This window comes from Sus scrofa, chromosome 13 (genome assembly GCF_054392235.1).
Source record: "Sus scrofa isolate SSC_HxYL_T2T_F1_AM1 chromosome 13, Sscrofa_HxYL_maternal_Yorkshire_Landrace_v2.0, whole genome shotgun sequence".
Taxonomy (NCBI): Eukaryota; Metazoa; Chordata; class Mammalia; order Artiodactyla; family Suidae; genus Sus; species Sus scrofa.
Window position 1 is genome coordinate 215532269 of NC_139395.1, and position 16224 is coordinate 215548492.

Consider the following 16224-nt stretch of genomic DNA (forward strand, 5'->3'; position numbering starts at 1 on the left):
CCAGATCTGAGCCGTGTCTGTGACCTACACCACAGCTCAGGGCAACGCCAGATCCTTAACCCACTGAGCGAGGCCAGGGATCGAACCAGCAACCTCATGGTTCCTAGTCAGATTCATTTCTGCTGTGCCATGACAGGAACTCCAGTAATGGATTTTTAAATTCATAGCATTAGGTCTCATTAATATCGATTCATTAATGTATCATAAAGCAGAAAGACCCACATTAGGCATTGTAAGAGTTTTGAATATAACACACTTAAAATATAAAGAGTGAATATATTAATGAAATAAATAAAGAGGTTATAGGTATAAAGGAGATGCTCAATAATAATACTGAGAAAATGGCTGAATGAACATCTTGCAAAGTTTCACATGAAAAATCATATTCGGACAAAACTAAGACGTTATCAATTGTAAGGCAAAGCATCACTGAGAAAGAAAAAGTCTTAAACTATGATGTGCCATATATTATAAACCACAACTCAATTTCACAATTTAGAGATGCGGAAAAATCTGATTCTCTTAATTAATGAATTAACAGTACTTATAAACTGCTGCATTTTAATTTTTCTGCCTTGTCTACTCCACTTGTTATATCACCAATTTCCACCAGATGCCGCTGTGACCCGCTACTTCCAAAAGGCAGTCTGAAAACCACTTTTTCTGAGTATTTAAAATTGAAACAGCCTGCACCTTTAAAGACAGAAGAATTTTAAAATCTCATATTTTGAGGGATTGTTGCTCACAATTTCCCTTCTATTACGATCCATCTTGAGTATCTCACAAAGTGTAAAATAATTTAAAAAGCACATTGAAAAGTTTTAATGGCTTGATAGGGAAAACTATCACTTCTCTTTTATTCACACCTGAATTACTGCTTCCCACACCGGAAAAGCTGTGTGGAAAGGGGACTACGGTCAGTGCAGCAGAGCCCCAAGCTAAACCCAACAACAACATTAATCCTGGGGACTGACCCACGGCCTCCATGGCTGAAACGTGGGACAAACCCCCCTACCAAATGAGAATGGCTCTCCCAGTGAAATAAGAGAGGACTTAGGATGGAAAGGAAACCCGCAGATGCTTCTGGGGGCTACTTCAAGCAGTGTGACTCCAACGGTTCCTCACCTCCAATGAGATGAGAACAGAAATTGAGAGCAAGCATTTCAAAATGCTTCTATATCAATATACCAAAGTGGAGTTCCTGTCATGGTGCAGTGGAAACAAATCTGACTAGGAACCATGAGGTTGCCGGTTCGATCCCTGGCTTCAATCAATGGGTTAAGGATCCGGCTCGGATCCTGTGTTGCCATGGCTGTGGTGTAGGCAGGCAGCTGTAGCTCCAACTGGACCCCTAGCCTGGGAACCTCCTACATGCCAAGGTTGCAGCCCTAAAAAGAGAAAAAAAAAAAAACAATATACCAAAGTATGTTTTTTTTTTTTTTTTTTTTTTTTTTTTTTTGCTTTTTAGGGACACACTTGTGGCACTAGGGGTCGAATTGGAGTTACAGCTGTCAGCCTACACCACAGCCACAGCAATGCAGGATCCGAGCCACATCTGCAACCTACACCACAGCTCACAGCAATGTCAGATCCTTAACCCACTGATTGAGGCCAGGGACCGAAACCGCAACCTCATGGTTCCTAGTAGGATTCGTTTCTGCTGCATCACGACAGGAACTCCAATGTTATGTCTGTTAAATGTAATAAAAAGAAATTGGGCTTGTATTTTGTATTTATTTTTTTACTTCATTTTTCTAGTAATTCAGTTTTTTCTAGTGTTTTGCAAAAGTATCAGTCCATAACCGATTGGAAATAAAAGAGTAGTCCTTCACCTCAAATAGCTTGGGAAGCACTGCAGAAAGCCCACCCTGAGCTGTCGAAGGAAGGGACCCCAGAACAATGGCCCTATCAGTCTCCTAAATAATTTCACAGTGGACAAAACAGGTAGAAAAGGGCTGAAGAACAGAAGCACTTGGGTTGTGAAGGACAGGATGACTAGAGAGGTAAAAAGAAATCCCCAAACAGTATGCCTCGGGGAACCCCAGACCCTGAGCCCACAGTCAACAGCTCACTCCAGAACTCCCCCATCTCTGCAAAGGCTTGGAGACCCCAAAACATCACCCCAAAGCTGCTGCCGTCACCCAATGCACACACAGCAATTTGAACTTGGGACAAGAGGAACTCAAGGGGCTGCAGTGAAAAGAAAACCACCCAGAACTGCCCCAATCTTATATATTTAGCTTCAGAAGGGAAATGCAGAAAGATGTCCATAGTTAAATTCCTCCCTGGCTTAATCCAGTCCAAATCATCTGGCTTTGATGCAAGAGAGGACTTCATGCCCTGTCAATGTCCGTTTGTGAATAACTGAGCTGCCATTGTGATTCCCAAAAAACTGCCCTATACTCATGCTCTATGCCCCATACTTACACTATATGCCCTATACTGCCTTATCAGACTGTTTGTATCGTTTTGGGGAAGCAATTTGGGATGAATTATCAAGATGTAAATTGTGACTACCCTTTAGCCCCACTGTAGAAATTCAGCCTAGAGTTATACTTTTAAAGCAAGCAAAGGCACACAATCCATTGTCCAATACTCATGGACTCTGTGGGAGGAAAAAAAAACCCAACAAACCCACTAAATAAAAGCTAAATGTCCTCAACGAGTGTCTAGCTAACTGATGACATCCATAAACTAGAACAGTACACCCCTTTGAAAGATTACATGCTTCTCAAGGGTCTCACGTGGAAAGAATTCCATGACACCATTTTAAGTAAAGGAAGCAAGGTGAAGCTCAGTGGCTGAGTCTGGTCCTATTTGCGTAAAAAAAGCAGCACATATACTTTGATCATGCAGAGAACCCTCCCAAGGCTCTGTCTGTTCACAGGGGTCGTCTCTGGGAAGTGGAGCTAAGGCTCAAGACTGGGGGGAAGCAGTTTCACTTCTAACACCACACCCTTCCATGTGCTTTGGACTTAAGTAAAAATAAGTACTAATTTCTGGACCAAAAATTAATATTTTATTCCAGAAATTAATATGGAACAAAGTACCTACCACAGAACAAAAAGAGCTACAAGAAATAGCAACAAACATCAGTCTGCCAAAGACAGGTCCTGAAGCAAGGGGCTGCATAAAGCAGTCATGTTCTAAATAAAGCTCGAGAGACTCTGGTCCATATTAACAAAGAAAAAACCTACAACTCCTATATTGCTCTCTTCCATGGCTGGTGAATATTTTTAGTGACAGGCAATACCAGTTGTGGGGGGGGTGGGTGGAGGGGGAGCATGCAACCCGGTGGACCATGTGGCAGGGAACCCAAAGCTCCCAGGCATCATGGCCACCACCACCAGGTGACAAAACCCAGAGACAACTTGCTTGAGTATTTAATTACTATGTGGAAATGGAAAGGGATTGGGGTTGGTTAACTAAACAAAAAGCCTGGCCCCGCTTCACAAATAGAGGGAGTGCCTTGGCTACTAGCAGTGCTGTTACTTTTTGCAAATACACACACACATTTGTTGTTTAATTTTTTTAAAGCTTTTTAGGGCTGCACTTGCGGCATATGGAGGTTCCCAGGTTAGGGGTCCAGTTGGAGCTACAGAAGCTGGCCTACACCACAACCACAGCAACGCAGGATCCGAGCTTCATCTGGGACCTGCATCACAGCTCACGGCAATGCCAGATCTTTAACCCACTGAGCAAGGCCAGGGATCAAACCCTCAATCTTGTGGCTCCTCATTGGATTCATTTCTGCTGTGCTGCGACAGGAACTCCTGTTGTTTAACTCTACCCTGCACGGTGCCAATTCATTCTGATACCATTAGCCTCAGAAATACTTTCCCTAAAAATTATATGTAATTAAACACACACACACACACACACACACACACACACTTTACTCTCAGGATGAGCGCTAGGGAGGGAGGCCTGTCCCCTTTGGGACCTTCAGCTCAGCACCCTGCACTAGACAGTATTTTCAGTGCTCTCCTCAGTTGAGTGTGTTCTGCAAATCACACCACTTACTCTGCTTTGGTCTTTCTCTCTGCCAGCTGTGGGTGGGTGGGTGGGTGGAGGGGGAGCATGCAACCCGGTGTTTCATGATCTAGGTAACAGTTTTGACCCCTTGTTTTGGGTAAATGGTGTTTGGGTGGTTACTCTGGACTTGCCTCAAAGGACAAAGGAAGGGTATTATGTTGGATGTCAGAGAGCCAGTTTCCAGGCAGCTCAAGTTACCTTCATGGAAATGGAGAAGCAGAGGGTGAAGTTCTGCCAGCCACTGGGGAGAGATGGCAACTAGCCCTGTAAGCAAGCAGTACTGAGGCCTGGGCATACAAAGAGGGCATCAAGGCAGAAGGCAGAATTACCCTTCTAAAGACCCAAAGGGCAATCCTGTCTAACCTCTGTGCACCTTCTGTGTCATGGCCTATCTGACACATGCTGGGGTGCCCCGGTTGCCAGGAGTGGTGGGCAAGGGGCAGGCAGGCTCAGAGCCACCCCCTCCAGGAACAGGGAGCACTCAGGCTTCCCAGTACCGTTGGAAAGAAACCACATTTCCTTTTAGCCAGGGTGGGCCAGCTGAACAGCTGCAGCATCACTGAAAACAGTAGCAAGACAGAGAGAGAGTCTTTTCTAGATCCGCCTTCAGGGGAAACAGCGGGGGAGAGGGGACGAGTACTTAAATAGGGCCTGGAATGCGGGGTTCTCAAGGGCCTGTGTAGGACAGTGTCTTCCGAGACAGGCGGGTGCCATTCACTGTGGGGCTTTTGTTTGCTGGGGGGGAGTAGAGGGAGGGATGGGCTGCCAATTTGGGGCCAGAAATGAATTCTCTGCAGGTGGGGGACAGGGTGAGGCTACCTCCTGGGGCTATTTTCTCCCACTGGGCCCTTCCTTTATTTATTTAGAGAACTCAGCCTTTCCTCTAAGTAAATACCAAAGAGACATTTTAAAACCACCCCTTTAAGACAGCAGCATATTGTCATCCGGGTCTCCACCTGGCAGAGGGCATGGCTGCCGTGCTCCCAGCCTTACGTCCTGACTTCCGGCGGAGCAGGAGGAGCCCCGCCCGCGGAGGACGGCACTTCCGGTGTCGGCCATCTTGGGAGGAAGCCCCGCTCGGACCGGAAGTGCACGGGGAGCGCGGCCTGAGGCCTCACCTGGGGCTGCACTAGGGGAAGGGGAGTGGGTGTGGGGTTTACCAGTTGGAAGCAGGAATTGGCATGGGGTGAAATTATGCAGACCCAGAGAAAGGGAGCTGTGCCGAGACAGCTGAGGTCCATGGAGGGTGATAGATCTGGTGGGGGCAGAGTCACTGTGGTGGGCAGGGCTGTCCAGGCACGAATTTTCTCCATGTAACCACCTCAGAGGCCTGGAGATCTTCTCATGAGGAAAGCAGGAGTCACCCCCTTAGAGGCACTGGTTTTAGATCAACATCTTAGAAACAAGAAGTCGGTTTCCTCATCACCTCCGCAACCTGTTAGTCCTCGAAAGACCATAAAGGCTCAGGGCCCTGCTGTAGACATCCTGCACCTGGTCTCGTGGGAGAGGTCCAGCCTTTGCTAGAGTGAACGGCATGAACAATCAAAGCCCGTTGCATCCAGGGCTCAACTGGAGTCTTGGCCTCCTCCTCATCCTCAAACCTGGAGAATACAACTCCCGGCTCAAGCCCAGCAAGTAGTGAGCTTCCCAGGACATTCTCCCACCAGCCAGACTGGAAATACTGGAAAAGCCAAGGTAGCTGCCCTCAGAGGCAGGGCTGGTATTTTCTTTTCTTTGGGCCAGTTTGGTTTTAACTAGAAACTGGAATAATAATTATAATGATACATGTTTACAGATCTTAACTAATTAATCCCTCAGAGTCCACTTTTGGGGGGGGAAAGCATTCGACCCACCTCATACATCAGGAAAACAGGGCCATGTGGTTTGGCTGGGCTGGGTGGTCGCTGGTGTCAGTACAAGAGCGGAGGCCTGGACTTCAGCAGTTCTTGACTTCTTGGCCTGTGTCCAGATTGCTGGGCCTCGCAACCCCTAGAAAGGTAACACATGAGAAATTGAAGTGGGCCAGACCATAAACCATCAGGAGCAGTTGGCTCTAGTTAGGAGGGCGGGCTCCACGGCCCTGCCTGTGCCTGTTTCTTTTGGAGAGACAGGCTTGGAGAGGAGGAAAAACCTATTTCTCCAGGGCTGTTTTGCCCACCTCTAATTACCAGTTAAAACAAAACATTCTATAGAGAAAACGGCCCTTGAAAGAAAACCCAAGTTGCTGGGAAGGTTTCATCTTTCCCTTTCAAATCCCAAGGTCCACAGCCATGTAATTCAGTGTTGGCCTGAAAAAATATTTGACTACAGAAACACCCACCTGGGGTTTTGGGGACACCCGTGCCCAGGCTGGGGGTGGAGGAGCCTGCATGGTAACCCTCAGCCAAATCCCTCCAGTTGGGTTCTGACCTACTTATTATGAACCCTCTTAAACCCCTTTTAACCAAAAGTATCTAGGTTTTTTCCTAATTCTTCTCTATCTGCCAGCAATATTTTTTCTCAACAAATTAGGGTGAGGTAGAAGGTGTGGGTGAAGAGAGAAGGATAATCCAGGTCTTTCAAGGCCATGGCTGTTTCAATGGAAGGGAGGAGAAACACAGAGCAAGGCAGGCTAGGAACCTTTCAACCCCAACAGTTGAAGACACATATAGAGGTACCCAAGTTGGCAAAGAAATCCAGGCTGGGTCCCCAGGGAAAATCACTTTTTAAAAAAATAAGCAAGCAGGCATGGTCCAGCATGATCCTCTCAGAGTGTATCAAGGCCGATTACCAGGCCCGTTTGAGAGCAGAGCCTTGCTGTCTCAATGGATTCTCCTTTTCAACCCCATATCAGCTTATATCATTGTCCAGTTCTTCATACGTGGATGTCCTCTTTCCCCCAGTTTAGTCGTTGACTTCCCAGTGGCAGGGACCAGAATTTTCATCATCAATAGTTTGATTATGATCACAGAGTTTCCCCTTGCATGCTATCAGCTGAGGGCCATAAGCTAATTTCTTTTAAAATCATTATTAGTCCTTCTGCAGCTCCATACCAAAAAAAACAAACAACCTCATCAAAAAATGGGCAGAAGATCTAAACACACAGTTCTCCAGAGAAGACATACAGATGGCCAAAAAATGCATGAAAAGATGTTCAACAGCACTATTAGAGAAATGCAAATCAAAACCTTACACCAGCCAGAATGGCCATCATCCAAAAGTCTACAAACAATAAGTGCTGGAGAGGGTGTGGAGAAAAAGGAACACTAGTACACTGTTGGTGGGATTGTAAATTGGAGCAACCACTATGGAAAACAGTATGGAGATTCCTCAGAAAACTAAAAATAGAACTACCATTTGATCCAGCAATCCCACTTCTGGGCATCTATCCAGAGGAAACCATAACTCAAAAAGACACGTACTCCAATGTTCATTGCAGCACTATTTGCAATAGCCAAAACATGGAAACAACCTAAATGTCCATCGACAGAGGAGTGGATCAAGAAGATGTGGTATATATACACAATGGACTATTACTCAGCCATTAAAATGAAAGAGATACCAGCATTTTTAGCAACATGGATGGACCTAGAAATTATCATGCTAAGTGAAGTCAGCCATACAATGAGACACCAACATCAAATGCTTTCACTGACATGTGGAATCTGAAAAAAGGACAGACTGAACTTTGCAGAACAGATGCTGACTCACAGACATTGAAATACTTATGACCTTTGGAGGATACAGTTTGGGGGTGGTGGGATGTGCTTGGGTTATGGGATGGAAATCCTGTGAAATTGGATTGTTATGAGCATTATACAACTACAGATGTGATAGATTCATTTGAGCAATAAAAAAATAAAATTATTATTAGTATTATTTTGTTTTTTTTTAGGGCTGCACCTGTGGCACATGGAGGTTCCCAGGCTAGGGGTCGAATTGGAGCTGTAGTGGCTGGGTTATGCCACAGCCACAGCAATGCCAGATCCAAGCTGTGTCTGTGAACTACATCACACCTCATGGCAATGCCAGATCCTTAACCCACTAAGCAAGGCCAAGGAGGGAACCTGTGTCCTCATGGATACTAGTCAGATTCATTTCCCCTGAGCCATGATGGGAACGCCATACTAATTTCGGTCTCACCCTCATTGCTTAATTTCCTTTCATAGTTCCAGGGTTCCTGTTAAGGTCCACATTTCGAGAGTCCTTATATGCTGAAGCACATCTGGAAGACATGTGTTTCTTTTCTTTGCTCCTTCAGGATGGTAATTTTTTCAGCTACTACAGGAAGCTTGGCAGATTCAGAGGTACAAGGAGCCCCACCAAGACTCAAGATGATATTCATTGATGCTATCAGCAGGTCTGAAGGCCAACATCTGCTTAAAGGTGTTTGCTCAGAGAAGTTCACCCAGTGCTAAATTTGGTGGGTCTGTCTTGAGATGACAGCCTCATATTGAAGTAATTTCTCCCCACCAAAGGTCTAGAATAGGTTCAGTTGTAATCTATTTTATGTAGTTGTGACTGCCTCAAGAAACCTGGAAAGGGGTACTAAGGGTGTGGGTGTGTCTAGGCATTTGGATAACTGTTCCCGCTCAACAGTCTGCGAACACCATTAGCAGCCCTTAAAATGGTTCTCCAGGAAGCCAGGGCTGTTAATAACCCTGACCTAATGCTCCTATGTGAGCCAAACAATGTATAACTTTGCAAGTAGCTCAAGTGCTCTGAACTGACAACCTGTTAGGCAGGTGGTGATGGTGTGCCACCCTGCACCCAGAAAATAGCGCCAAAGGGACAGTGGAAAATGATCACCTTTTCCTGGCCAATAGGTTGATGTGTCACTGTCATTAGACGAAAGAGTGACAAACTAATAGATTATGGAACAGTGTCCCTTCTGATGGCTCAGAAAAGGGCTCCATCTCAAGCAGTCAGAAGTACCAAGACTACTCTTATATGGAAAGAGAGAGACTCTTTCCATCAGTAACTGTTACTTGACTTTTACTTTGCAGGAAAATATTGTATTAAATGCTTGAGGATAAAAAGAAAAGTATGCCCTCGGGATGAGGCACAAGATTAAAAAGCTAGTTAAGATGTAAAGCAAAGGAATATCCACCCTATGGGATAACATTCCGCCACTGAACTGAATGAAGTAAGTCTCTAAGTACCGAGAGCTAAGTGGAAAAAGAGTAGTAGCCAAATGAAATAAAAAGGTAAAAATTAAAGCAAAACTCCTAGATGTGTTTACATTTGCATATATGCAAATGCATCAAGGGGACAGGAAGAGGACACTAAAATAGAGACTGATTCCTTCTGAGGAGGGCAGTGAAATTGGGAAAGGCTGTGAAGGACATTTTTCATATTTTAACTCCGCATGCTTCTGTAATGAATACATTTTTAGAACAAGATAGTATTTAAATATCTCTTTTGTTAAAAAAGAGGGGAAAATATAACAACAAAGTGAGCATGTGATAAGACACCAAGGGTGACCACAAAGGTAAGTTTGGTGGCCTCGCAAAGTCTGCAACTCCCCCACCCCCGGTGCCTTTGTCCTTGTCTTTAGAACCCAGTGTTGCTCAAGAATGAGGGCATGTGTCTCAGAAGATATAGGAAAGATAAAATCATGGTGGCCCCATCCCACTGTGGTGATTCCTGAGCTTGATAACATAGCATAGTCAGGGCCAATGAGATGTAAGGGGATGTCTGGGGGGCAAAGCGTTCTTGCTCTTAATGAGAGGAATGAAGACGAGAAAGCACATCTTCTTCCTTCCATCAGAGCATCTGGATGTGACTCCTGGCAGTGTAGTGGCCATTTTGTGCCTTGGGGAGCTACTCTGGGACCAAGCCAAACTCTGAGGATGCTGCTAGAAAGACGGAAAAACATCTGAGTCTTTGAAGACATTATGGAGCCAATGAATCAACATAACCCAGAGCTGCTCTACCTTGGGACAGCTGCTCCATGAGAGGGCACATTGTTCTTTTCACTGAGGTGGGATTATCCGTTACTTGCAGCCCAATGCATCCAAATGACACAACAGGCAGCAGGAACCCCATATGATTAGCTCCTTGGGCACATCCGAGGGAAACTTCAGGTCCTAGGAGCATACCCCCTGGGCACTGGCTCACACTCCAGAATGGAGACAAGGCCATGAGCCTTGTGGCTGCAAGAAGAGAGGCTTGGGGAGGCAGGGAGCTCATCCTGAGACCAGGGCACTCGTTCCCGTGGCATCTCAGTGCATGAGTGGGGCTGCCAGTGTGAGGTAGGAGGTTATCAGACAAGGGGCCCCTCAGCCTGGCCCTTGAGGTGTTTGATACAAGCTCCTAACAGAGGAAGGAGCTGCACTTGGGAGGCCATGACAGCATCACGGCCTCAGGCTAACTGCAGGCCCCGGCTCTCCTGGGAGGGTGCCTTCTGGGGGTGTAGGGAAGGCGCACAACAGTAGCCTCCTAAGGGCTGGAGCCAGCAGAGCCTGGGCCAAGTGGCTGTGGGGTGGCAGCACTTTAGGGGTGGCAGCACTTTAGAAGTGGCTCCCTACCACCAGGCTGTGGGGAAGAGGTGAGAAAGCCCCGGAGATGGCCCGCCGCAGGTGCTCCCAAGATCTACCACAAATTTCCCCAGAATTGATGAGGATTTTGGTTGGTTTTTTTATTTTTTATTTTTATTTTTGCTTTTTTTTTTTTTTTTTAGGGCCCCACCTGTGGCACATGGAAGTTCTCAGGCTAGGGTCGAATAGGAACTGCAGCTGCCAGCCTATATCACAGCCACAGCAATGCAGGATAAGAGCTGAGTCTGTGACCTACACCACAGCTCATGGCAACACTGGATCCCTAGCTCACTGAGAAAGGCCAGGGATGGAACCCTCATACTCATGGATACTAGTCAGGTTCATTTCCGCTGCACCACAATGGGAACTCCTTGTTTGTTTGTTTGTTTTGTTTTGTTTTGTTTTGTTTTTTATCTTTTTGCCATTTCTTGGGCTGCTCCTGCAGCATGTGGAGGTTTCCAGGCTAGGGGTTGAATCGGAGCTCTAGCCACCGGCCTACACCAGAGCCACAGCAACGCGGGATCTGAGCCGCATCTGCAACCTACACCATGGCTCACAGCAAAGCCGAATCCTTAGCCCACTGAGCAAGGGCAGGGATCGAACCCGCAACCTCATGGTTCCTAGTCGGATTCGTTAACCACTGAGCCATGAAGGGAACTCCAAGGAACTCCTTGGTTTTTTTTAGAGGAGTCTACCTGAATTTAACTCCAGTGACCCCCCACACTGCTATTAATTTAAAATGTTTTAAACTGGAGTTTAAACACTGTAGTGTTGGAGCTGAGCTCTGGAAGGCAGAGTAGGGAAATGAAGGCTTCCCTGTTGTGGTTGCCTTGAGTGGGGGAGCGAGTGGGAGAATTAGAGGGACAGAGACAGAGGTCCAGGGAGAGAGTGGGAGAGGGACCGAGTGGTTTCTCGTTTAGCCCGATCCTAAAGAGGCGGGTAGCCAGTTCCCACAGGGGCTCTGAACACCAGCCCTTGCATAGAGATACCTGTTTCCTTTTCCGATCTCACCTCCAGCTTGAAATCAATTCCCCCACTCACTTCATGGAGTAAAGTCAAGGAAGCTTTACTCTTAAATCACAAATTCTGAGAGGGGGTAAAACAACAACCACCACCACAATAGCACTGGCTTTTGAACTAATTTGTGGAACTTAAAGTGACATGAAAGTGCTTCGGGGGCTTCAAATGCACCACTCAAATCTCATCCTAAAAATGCTCTGATTCACTTGGGAAACAAATAAATGAAATGGAAAACGGGAACCAAGTGTTGGTGAGGATGTGGAGAAATTGGAACCCTTGGGCATTGCTGGTGGGGATGAAAAATGACACAGCTTCTGTGGAAAACAGTATGGCGATTCCTCAAAAAAAATTAAACATAAAATCTAGCAATTCCATGCCTAAAGAATGGAAAGCAAGGACCCAGACAGATACAAACAACCGGATTCATAGCAGCCTTATTCACAGTAGCCGAAAGGTGGAAATAATGCAAATGTCTATCAAGGGATGAATGGATAAACAACGTGTGTCCTATTCAGACATGGAATATCATTCAGGTTTAATAAGGAATGATGTTCTTTTTTTTTTTTTTTTTTTTTTTTTTTTTTGTCTTTTTGCTATTTCTTGGGCCGCTCCTGCGGCATATGGAGGTTCCCAGGCTAGGGGTCCAATCGGAGCTGTAGCCACCGGCCTACGCCAGAGCCACAGCAACGCAGGGTCCGAGCCGCGTCTGCAACCTACACCACAGCTCACGGCAACGCCGGATCGTTCACCCACTGAGCAAGGGCAGGGACCGAACCCACAACCTCATGGTTCCTAGTCGGATTCGTTAACCACTGCGCCACGACGGGAACTCCAGGAATGATGTTCTGATACAACAACCCAGACAAACCTTGAAAACATCACACTAAATGAAGCCAGTTACAAAAGGACAAATACTGTATGATTCCATGTGTATGAGGTACCGAGAAGTGCTAAATTCATAGAGGCAGAAAGGAGGGTAGTGGTTGCCAGGCACTGAGAGGGAGGGAGGAATAGAGATTCTTGTTTAATAGGTTCAGAGTTTCTGTGTGGGATGATGGTGATAGGTGGATAGTGGATAGTGGTGATGGGTGTACCATATAAAAGTATTCAATATCACTGAATTCGACACTTAAACATGGTTAAAATGGTAAGTTTTATGTTGCAGATATTTGCCACAATTTTTTTTTTGGCTGCACCTATGGCATACAGAAATTCCTGTGTTAGGAATCGAACCTGCACCATAGCAGTGACCCGAGTCACGGCAGTGACAACACTGGATCCTTAACCCACTGGGCCACCAGGGAACTCTTATTTTACCACAATTTTAAAAAGTTAACAATTTTTTTTTTTTTTTTTTTTTTTTGCTTTTTAGGGCCACACCTGCAGAATATGGAAGTTCCAAGGCTAGGGGTGGAATCAGAGAGGCAGCTGCCAGCCACAGCCATAGCAATGCCAGATCTGAGCTGTATCTGTGACCTACAGCACAGCTCATGGCAATGCCAGATCCTTAACCCACTGAGGGAGGCCAGGGATTGAACCCATGTCCCCATGGATAATGGTTAGGTTCATTTCTGCTGAGCCACAACAGGAACTCCCACCAAATTCTAATTACTAAAAAACTATAATAAAGACATCATAACCTTGCAAATACTCAAAAATACATGAAGTGTTCAGACATGGAAGACCACGGTCTGTGAAACTGGGCTTCCTTTTGCTTTCCTTTTGTGCCTTCCTGGGAATGAAGCTTTTTTTCAGCACTCCTCCGAGGGATTTGCATTCATTGCAAAGGTGCCAGGGATTAGGAAGTTTCTATCTCCTGCACTGAAATTTGAAAAATTCAGACTTGCCTTTGTCCAGTTAATGAAATTGTGGGAGCAGAGATTGTCACAGCCGCGGGAGCATGTTTTGTAAAAAATACCTTATGACATGCCCAACCACGACATCGTATTTGTCATTTATTCAAAGTTTCTGATGTTTCCTGTCTGACTTTGATATTCATGAGTAAGAATATGAAGTACCATTAGATATCTTTGTAGGACTGCTTTGGAAGAGAAACTCTCCTCTCCTTTTTCAAACACCTGGACAGTTTAATCAAAAAGCATCTTGACACAGCCCTCTGGAGCATGCCTTGATTTTTGTATCCATCAAAAATATACAGATGCTACCCATTTGAACTCATAAAATTTTACTAATAAAATACTACATTTGTTTCAAACATTGGGGTTTCTAGAAGATTCAAATCCCCAAGGGTTTCTGCTGATAAAAATAAAGTTTGAAAAGCACTGTATCTGATCAATTCCCCTTTCATTCAATTCAATGAATTTTTTTTTTTTTTTTTTTTTTTTTTTTTGCCATACCCACGACATGTGGAAGTTCCTGGGTCAGGGATCAAACCCAGGCCACAGCAGTGACCCTTGCCTCTGCAAAGACAATGCTGAATCCTTAACCTGCTGAGCCAGGAACTCCCAACGAACATTTCTCGATGGAAGTTCCCAGGCTAGAGGTCAAATTGGAGCTATAGCTGCCAGCCTATGCCACAGCCACAGCAATGTGGGATCCAAGCCATGTCTGTGACCTACACCACAGCTCATGGCAATGCCAGAACTTAACCCATTGAGCAAGACCAGGGGTCAAACCTGTATCCTCATGGATGCTAGTCAGGTTCGTTACTGCTGAGACAAAAGGAACTCCAAGAGTTAAGTTCAGATCACCTGCCAGCTAAGGATGGTTTTTACATTTTAAATGGTTGGATTAAACAAATCAAGATGAGAGTAATATTTCATGATACATGAAAAATTGTATGCAACTCACATTTCAGTGCCTATAAATAAAGTTTTATTGGAACACAGCCAACTTCATTCATTTATATATTGTCCACGGCTGGTTTTGCTCTGCCACTGCAGAGCTGGGTGGTTCTGACAGAGACCATGCCATCCCAAAGCCTAAAATATTTGCTCTTGGGCCCTTTACAAAGTTTTCCAACCCCTTGGATTAGACCTTGTCTGTATCCATATGAAGTCTGAACATCAAGACCCAAGAAGCCCATCATTCGCCTTGATATCGCCAACATTTCTGCAAGACTACCACATAATCCATCTGGATCAGTGCTTCTCCAGCCTGGGTAGAGCCAGCCCCCAAGGGGACATTCAGAAATGAGTGGGCACAACGTTGCTGTAACACTGATGGGGACGTTATCGGTGCTGAGTGGACAGGGACCAAGGGATGTGAAACATCCCACAATGGACGGGACAGCCCTGCACAGTGGAGAATTGTTCTGCCCCAAACATCAATGGCACATCCTTTGACAAACAGTACCCAGACCGTTCCTTGATTGGGCCATGGAGCCCAGATATTTGGTCAAACAGTATTCCAGGTGTGTCTTTGAGGTTGCATTTTGGATGATTAATATTTATTCATTTGTTTATTTATTTATTACTTTTTAGGGCCACACCCATGGCATACGGAGGTTCTCAGGCTAAGGGTCAAATCGGAACTGCAGCTGCAGGCCTATGCCACAGAAATGAGGGAATCCAAGCCATGTCTGTGACCTACACTACAGCTCATGGCAATGCTGGATCCTTAACCTACTGAGCGAGGCCAGGGATCGAACCCACATCCTCATGGCTATCCTGAAGATCTAGAACTTGCCGAGCCTCCACAGTCAAGGGAGCCAATCGATTCCTTAAAATAAATCTTTCTCTCTGTGAATGTGTCTCTCTATATAATATAGACTTCCTGTGGGTTCTGTTTTTTACTAATACAATTACTCAATTTTCCAGTTTCTGGTAAGTGATTTTTTTGGTCCACTTAATCCTGGGCTTTGCAAAGTTCACCTTTTTTTCACATTTCAAAAAATTTTTTTTCCTTTTAGGGCCATGCCCACGGCATATGGAAGTTCCCTGGCTAGGGGTAGAATCAGAGCTGTAGCTGTTGGCCTACACCACAGCCACAGCAACACCAGATCTGAGCCGCGTCTGTGACTAGACCACAGCTCATGGCAACACCGGATCCTTAACCCACTGAGTGAGGTCAGGGATCGAACCTGCAACCTCGTGGTTACTAGTAGGATTTATTTCCACTATGCCATGATAGGATCTCCTCAAAATTTTTTGCATTAAAAAAATGAGATAAAATTGTGAATTTTATCTTATCAAATGATTAAAAAAAAACCTCTCATGCAAACTATAGCATTTGGAATGGATTAACAATGAGACTGCTGCGTAGCACAGAGAACCATATCTAGTCACGTATGATGGAACGTGATGGAGGAGAATGTGAGAAAAAGAATGTGTACGTCTGTATGACTCGGTCACTTTGCTGTACAGCAGAAATTGACACAAAACTGTAAATCAACTATAATTTTAAAACATAAGGAAAAAAACCCCAAACCTCTCACATTCCTGCTCCTAGGACTTTAATTCAACTATGAAGGGTTTAATTGAACACCGGTGACACAGGGGTAGACGCAGTTTAGGGAGTAAGGCAATGTTAAGACGGAGTCTCTGTTCAAATTTACCCAAAATTAAAAAAAAAAAAAAGAGTTCCCGTTGTGGCACAGTGGAAATGAATCTGACTAGGAACCATGAGCTTGCAGGTTTGATCCCTGGCCTCGCTCAGTGGGTTAAGAATCCAGTGTTGCCATGAGCTGTGG

The 16224-nt window shown here is 45.3% G+C and overlaps 1 long non-coding RNA gene across 2 annotated transcripts in view; it reads right to left on the reverse strand.

The window, feature by feature from the left end:
• Positions 1 to 1428: 1428 nt before the first annotated feature.
• Positions 1429 to 16224, reverse strand: part of LOC146397885 (uncharacterized) — a 35665-nt gene continuing 20869 nt past the window's right edge. Inside the window, exons 2-4 of one of the 2 annotated variants that reach the window (XR_014825170.1) lie at positions 5889 to 6024; positions 3610 to 5796; positions 1429 to 1516 (exon numbers count right to left, since the gene is read on the reverse strand). This is a non-coding gene — a long non-coding RNA (uncharacterized LOC146397885). Of the gene's footprint in view, positions 1661 to 3609; positions 5797 to 5888; positions 6025 to 16224 lie in introns of both variants that reach the window. The other variant, XR_014825172.1, reaches the window with a different exon arrangement.